Below are 8,049 nucleotides of genomic sequence, written 5' to 3' on the forward strand. Positions count from 1 at the left end.
GCAACCTCATGACCCCACATGTTCTCCCAATCCGTCTACTGACTTAATAAGAAGAGTCACCAGAGACATGAATGTCGCTGCCAAGGTAAGAAAACCTCTTGACAAGGTTGACACTCTCTCAAACACACTGCTGATGGCTGTGCCTAAGAGGTCATTAAAGGCCTGGAGCTTGGTTTTTAATCGAGGACACTCGCAACCCGAGACACTCGGACTCCTCACTCAGTCTCTCGAGAGCCCCGATCAGAGCCATTGATTCGTAAACATCACAGCATTGTTGACAAAGTCAAGATCAGTGAATCTTTCTTCAATAGATGCCCCACAGCTGCTGGACCCCATGACCCTGCCCAAAACCCAGTTCATGCAAGCATTGAATGAAGAAGGAGCAAGAACACACCTGGCAAATCCCAGAATCAACTGGGAAGAATGCAGAGGTTCTGCCTCCAATCTGCACAGCTCTCACAGTACCAGTGCACAGGCTGGCCATGATATCCAGTAATTTTGAGGGGATCCTGCGAAGTCTCGGGATGTCCCACAGGGCAGCTCAATCAAATGAGTTGAATGCTTTGTGAAAATCGATAAAGGCTGCAAAGAAACTCTGCATGCACGTTTGCGCTCCATAAGAATCCTCGATGCCAGGATGCGGTAGATAGTAGATGTCTTGGGCGTAAAAACCAGACTGCTCCGGTCACTGCTAGGTGAGCAAGTGAGCACAGATCCTATTGAGGATGACCCTAGCAAGGACCTTACCCGGCACCAAGAGCAGTGTTATCCCCCTGTAGTTTCCACAATCCACACGATTACCCTTCCCTTTCCAGACAGGGATGCCAAACCTTGTTTTCCAGTCAGTTGGGATGAAGCCCATCTCCCAAATGGAAGCAAAGATTGCTTGCAATGCCAGGAGGATAGCCTTACCACTAGCCTGGAAAAGTTCACCCTGGTTACCACAGATGCCTACAGCCCTCCCTACCCTCAGCTGGTTCACCACCTGGGTCTTGTCACAGAAGGTCTCCCGCATCACATTAGGATCAGCAGTCGCACCCAAGTCTGTATGTTCCTCCCACCAACTGCGTGCATACTCGTTAGAAACAACCTGATCTTGGAGTCTGGCCAGTTCTAGCCTCATTTTCCTAATAGGTGGTAACCTACTGGACCTAAGCTGGATTTTCAGAGTAACAACAACAAGTATGTGGTCAGAATTCACAAACTGGGCATTTCTGTAGACACTGCAGTTTTGTAAGAGCCTCCACCATTTGCCCACAAAGATGTGATCGATTTCCTTCACTGCACCACCAGTATTGGAGTACCAAGTCCAACAATGTGGCTCAGGGTGCTGGAACCAGGGTCTAGAAATCCATAGCCCCTGACCTTTTCCAAAGTTAAGGAACATGAAGCCACTTTCACGGACTTATATCTTCATAGCTAGCCCTGTCAGTGCCAGTGGTCGCATTGAAGTCACTCATGACCAGAGGAGTGTCACCTTGCGAGCACACATCAAGCAAAGCATCAATTCGAAGCTGCGAATAAAATGTCTCCCTCATCGAGACATCACTCACTGATGTTGGAGCATACACTGAGATAACGGACAAGGCACCCAGAGAGTGCCATAATCTGAGTCTCATAATATGCTTGTTGAAAGGAGTGACATTGGACACCACCGGAAGGAGCTGAACAAGCCACAGCAATGGCTACTCCCAGAGTGTGACAACCATCAGAGTGACCAGACCAATAAAAGCTGTAACCACCTACAGAGACATGGCCAGTCCCAGGCTTGCACACCTCAGAAAGTGCCACCACTGAAATAGAGAGTTTACAAAGCTCTTCCAACAACAGTTGGAACAATATCTTAATACGATATTCCTTAAGGTTTTTTGTCCTTGTTCCAACTGTTTTTAAGATTTGTATGCGTATTGACAATAGAATATTTCATTCTCTAGATAGATAGATACTAGTCAATGGGGCAAGAAGGAGAAGAATGACTAAGGGTAGCACATTTTGTTACAGTTGGGCATAGATGTTTCAGGAAGATATTATAGTCAGTAGTGTCAAATGAACCAATCAGAAGTAACAGCATTGAAAGGCAGCCATCAGCAGCACTGATTAAATGGTCATTCACCGATCTAAATATCTGTTTCCGTGTTGTGATGGTGTCAGGATCGGGGCTATTAGGATTAAAACAGGCAATTATTAGTAAGATGCACACACGCTAAGAAGATACAATGTGTAAAAGTCTGAAAAGAAAAGTAGTTCTTAAATTAGAGGAAGACTTGGGAGAATAGAGTGGTATTGTGTGGTTGCTTCCTTCACTCTACATTCTTAAAAATGAACGTGTCAGAGTGGTTCATCATGTTCTCTATTCTGGACAGTAAAATGTCATGTCTGACACTGAAATACTGCACAAAGGTCTAACAGAATTAATCTGCTGGTTTGTCCAGAGTCTGCCGCCATAAGCAAATCATTAGTTACCTGAAGCAGAGCAGTTTCATAACTGTGCTGCTCTCTGAAACAAAACTGAAAGGGTTCCATCAGATTATTAGAAGTTAAATAATTGTTTAATTGGGATGCCACAACACACTCAATATGTACAGAAATGTGCTGACAGTACTCCATCATTATACACAGAAGTTCAATATGGTGTCCCGCAGGGCTCAGTACTGGGACCTTTACTGTTTTCACTGTACATGCTTCCACTGGGATCTATCATTAGGAAACATAATGTTAATTTTCACTCATATGCAGATGACACCCAGTTATACCTTTCATTTAAATCAAATGAAGTTTCTTCAATGTTGTCTTTAATTAGTTGTGTTAGTGAATTAAAGGAGTGGATGAATAAGAACTACTTGTCTTTAAATACAGATAAAACAGAGATGTTAATTGTTGGAGGGAATGATGCTGATCACAATAATATTTTGTCATCATTTAACTCAATGGGAATCCCAGTCAATTTTACTGAATCAGCCCGCAATCTAGGAGTTATCTTTGACTCTAGCATGTCATTTAAAGCGCATATTACAAAGTTGTCTAAAACATGCTTCTTCCATCTTAAAAATGTTAGGAAATTAAGGCGCTTTCTAAATAAACAGTATTCTGAGAAACTAATTCATGCATTTATCTCTAGTAGGATTGACTACTGCAATGCGGTGTTCACTGGATGTTCAAACTGTTCTTTATACAGCCTCCAGTTAATCCAAAATGCGGCTGCGAGAATTATTACAAGAACAAGAAAATACGAACACATAACTCCAGTTCTTAAATCCTTACACTGGCTCCCGGTTAAGTTTAGAGCAGATTTCAAAATCCTTCTTTTAACATATAAATCATTAAATGGTCGAGGTCCGGCTTACTTGTCTGAACTTATCATGACTTACAAACCAGAGCGCACATTAAGATCTCAAGATGCCAGTCTGCTTATGATTCCAAGGATTAATAAAATAACAGTGGGGGGGTCGAGCTTTTAGTTACAGGGCCCCTAAACTGTGGAATGGTCTGCCTGCTACTATAAGAGATGCCCCTTCGGTCACAGCTTTTAAATCCCGGCTGAAGACTCACTACTTCAGTTTAGCATATCCTGACTAGAGCTGCTGATTAACTGTACAGACTGCATCTCTGTTGTTAGTCATTAGCACTTAAACATAAGTAACATGACAGTTATAATTGTATACTAACCCTCACTTACTCTGTTTTTCTTTTCGGTACTCAAATGTGGCACTTGGTGCCATGGCCCACCCTGCCAAGTTGTTTTGCCTGCCTAAGGAAAAGTCATCCCAGATGGAGGATCGCAGGAATCGTGGGAGAGAGGGGTCCTTTCATCGGATTGGCTGGCCCAGCACTGTCTCAGCTGTGGAATGGCCAAATGGGGGAGGCAGCTTGAAGGATGAGGTCTCCAGGACTCTATACAAATACAAATCTTATTATGGGATATATCATCTACTGTTAAATTCTACTCTGTACTTCTAAAATTTATATATTTTTTTTTTTATTTATTTCTTACTATATTGAGAAATTGTTCTGTGTACTGTACTGTATTGTATTGTATTGACCCCCTTCTTTTGACACCCACTGCACGCCCAATCTACCTGGAAAGGGGTCTCTCTTTGAACTGCTTTTCCCAAGGTTTCTTCCATTTTTCCCTACTAGGTTTTTTTGGGAGTTTTTCCTTGTTTTCTTAGAGAGTCAAGGCTGGGGGGCTGTCAAGAGGCAGGGCCTGTTAAAGCCCATTGCGGCACTTCCTGTGTGATTTTGGGCTATACAAAAATAAACTGTATTGTATTGTATTGTACTCAAGAACTTTTCACAGAAAAGGTAAGTGAGAAATAGGCTGAAAATTGTTAAGATTGTCAGCATCAAGATGAGACGTTTTTAACACTGGGGTTACAGAAGCGATTTTAAACGTGGCTGGCACAAAGCCAGTGTCAAGGGATGTATTTATTATTGTCCTTACAGTTGGGATTTTGGCATAAAGATTTAAGAAGTGTGGTGGGAATGGGGTCCAGTACCCAAGTAGTTGGCTTCATCTTACAAAGCAGGTCATTAACTAATTCAGATGTGACTGGTGAAAATTTTAAAAAGGAGCTGCATGGCGTGGGAAGACAGGGAGAGATACTAAAGGACAATGGATTTATGTTAGTTGAATTAGATTTTTTATTTTATTATGGAAAAATTGGAGAAATTTTTCACAGACTTCAGTAAAAGAGGTAATTGGGCCAGATTCAGGTTGAAGTAGTTTATTAACTACATAGAACAAAACCCTCAGGTTATCATGGCCACTTCTGTTACTCTGCCATAATGTGTGCTCCTGGCTGCAGTTAAGTTCTTCTGTAAGCCCTTTGATGGTCAGAGAAAACCTGGATGTGCACAGTGAGGCCAGTCTTACGTGACATTGTCTCAAGGTGTCTGCCTTCTGCTTTCATAGACCAAAATTCCAAGTTGTACCATGGAGATGAAAGCTTATAGGAAACCTCCTTATGTTTTAAAAGACTGCTGTTTTATGTAGTGCTGAAAGAAGGGCTGTTATAGTAGTCAACAAGACTTTCTAATGTGGATGGAATTAGGGGAAAACAGAAATGGATCCAACAAGGACAGAAATTTTTAAGGTTTCTGAAAGAAATTTGACATTTACAGGTAAGAGGAGGAGAGGTAATGAGACAGTGAAAAGTACTGCTTTATGGTCAGAGTGGCTCAAATCACTGCTATTAGTGTTGCAGGCAGATCAGGTCTAAGATATGTGACCACCAGAGTGGGTAGAAAACCAACATGTTGCTGGACTGTTTTGACTTGATGCAAGGACAGGAATTCATTTCTCAGTTTACATGTTGGAATGTCAATATGAATGTTGAAATCACCAAGAAGAATGACTGTCTGGGAAAGGGAACGAAGTGGGTTAGATCAGGTCAGATAGGAAAGAAACTAACTATAGAGAACAACAAGTTCTTTGTTGTTTATTCTTTGGAATAAAACTTGCTGACCAGGGGCCTCATGTATAAAACCTTGCCTAGGTGCCATATTAAAATTTTGCTTATGTTAAATGGGGGAAATCAACAAATGAACACAAAAAATTGCATTTATAAAGCCTTTTGTACACCACATCTCATGCCAAATTAAATTATAAATCCTAGATCAACTTAAAATTAAGCATGCATGCATGCTTTTAGTCACTCCTATCACGACCTGTTAGAAGTGTATCTTTTTTAAACATTCAAGATATACGTAATCATCACAATTTGCCTATGTTTCTATGTGACTTCTACGACAAACCATGGAAGAACAGAAGAAAAAAGGGAGAAAATGAAACTTTTTTTTTTGTTTGGGATGAGTTTCTTGTTTGGTTTCAAAAAGAGGAAGAGGGTAATAAAGTAAAAACATTTTCTTATATAAATCTGAGGCCATCCCACAGGTTCCCACCCAAACCCACTACACTCTGGAGCTATACAAATGAAAACAGAGTAAAAAATAAACTATTAAAACACACAGGTCACTGAAAAAGGCCGGAGGCTCACACGTGCGGCTGAGCAAGAGAAAACTAAAATGTACAAATTCAGTTGGATCATGGGCTCACTTTCATCTGTGACTTAAGAAGAAAACAAAACTTCAGCGAATATGAACTTGAGGTATTACTGGCTGAAGTGGAGAATCGCAAAAACATTCTTTTTTTGCTGGTCTCTCCGCAGGAGTCACAAATGAAATGACAAACAAACGAAAGCGGGAGCTACAGAATGGACAGAGTGAGAGAAAGACTGACAGAGAGAGGCAATGTGCCGTCACACAGTACCCAGACTTCCAGCTGTACACCGCGTGAACTGCAGCAGGCTGTATGTGCAGAACTGCCATCTTATTGAACTTGTAAAAAGTTGAAATCATTTTGTCAAGTAAATGTCAATGTGGCAATATTTTGTTCAGGAAGGCATTTAACTGACCTTCACATTCTGACCTTTTTTTCAGTTTACACTCTTTGTCCAGGGGCTCAAGAAGATTTAGGTTTGTATCACAAATTATGTTTTTGTTCAGATTTTTCTTGTAGTATTTTTTATTGTATTCAGGTTTATTGTCTTTTATAGTTCCTCCGGGCGCTCCGGTTTCCTCCCACAGTCCAAAGACATGCAGGTTAGGTTAGGATTGGTGATTCTAAATTGGCCTTAGTGTGTGCTTGGTGTGTGGGTGTGTTTGTGTGTGTCCTGCGGTGGGTTGGCACCCTGCCCGGGATTGGTTCCTGCCTTGTGCCCTGTGTTAGCTGGGATTGGCTCCAGCAGACCCCCGTGACCCTGTGTTCGGATTCAGCGGGTTGGAAAATGGATGGATGGATGGATGCTTACAAAAGAAAATTTCATTATGTGATGTTGTCTTTTATCACAACATGTGTGCAGTAAGTTGTGTAGATTACATTAGGAAAATCACCAATCACTGCAAATTGCCTTTTGATCTCGGCCTTCATCCCAGACTATAAGGATACTGTGTGTATGTTGGTAGCATCTTAAGTATACCAACCCATGAGGATGGCATGGCGTGGGTTGACTACAAAATTCTTGACCAGTCAGGTGGTTTACGCTGAAAAGCACACCTGTTGCCAAATACCCTATGGTTGTTAAAACCTCTAATGGAACAGGGATGATGTGATTTCTGTGTGATGGCCTTTGTGATGTAGGCTCCAATTCAGCACACAACTACAATACAATGGCTCCTTGATTTCTAAATTGTCTTATAAGCCAGACATCATCATGAGCCAAAAGATTATTGCTATCCCTGAAAACTTGCTTTAGCCTGTCACTGGTCATACCCTCTAAAACAGCCAATGCTGCCACTGCCAGTTATGTCATAGAACACACATCACACCCTTGTTGTGGACAAAATACATAGGCAATTAACGCTAAGCATATGCATTAGATGTTATTACCAAAACTGAAGACAGCTGTATTGAGAGAACATGTCAGTTACTGTGATATGATTAGTTCAAGAACTTCGGAATGTGACTGACACATCATTGAAATGTGCAATGAAATGAGACTTTTTGTTCACTTCATTGTACTGCCACCTAGAGTTTCTAAACTGCAAACACCAAAAAATGTCTGCATATGACTTATGGACGATTAAAATCTGCTGCACTGTTAAGCCAATTTCCTCTCAAGTTCATGTTTTATAAATCCTGACTTTTGCATAAGAAATGGCTTACACATATATCTGAGCATAAGCAAATTTCATACATGAGATCCCAGGACAAAGAGTGTGCACTTCTGAGTAATAAGACCTGTACCACATGGACCTGATGCACTAATCTCTACTTCACCTGACAGTCCTTATTCTGTAGAAATTCACTCATAGGGTGAAGGTACCTCAGGTGAAGAATTTGTCCCAGCGTGTTTAAGCAATGAGGCACAGCCATTCACTCGGGATGAACAGAACAGTTTAGTAAGAGTTCTAGGCCTTTCCAAAGATGCTGCAGAGCTCTTGGGTTTCTGATTAAAAACTTATTACATCCAGACACAACTTTCTTGTGGTAAAGAAACAGAGAATCAGGGTTTGCAGTATATTTCAAGAAAGATGGATTCTTGGTTTACT

This window comes from Erpetoichthys calabaricus, chromosome 5 (genome assembly GCF_900747795.2).
Source record: "Erpetoichthys calabaricus chromosome 5, fErpCal1.3, whole genome shotgun sequence".
NCBI classification, from domain to species: domain Eukaryota; kingdom Metazoa; phylum Chordata; class Cladistia; order Polypteriformes; family Polypteridae; genus Erpetoichthys; species Erpetoichthys calabaricus.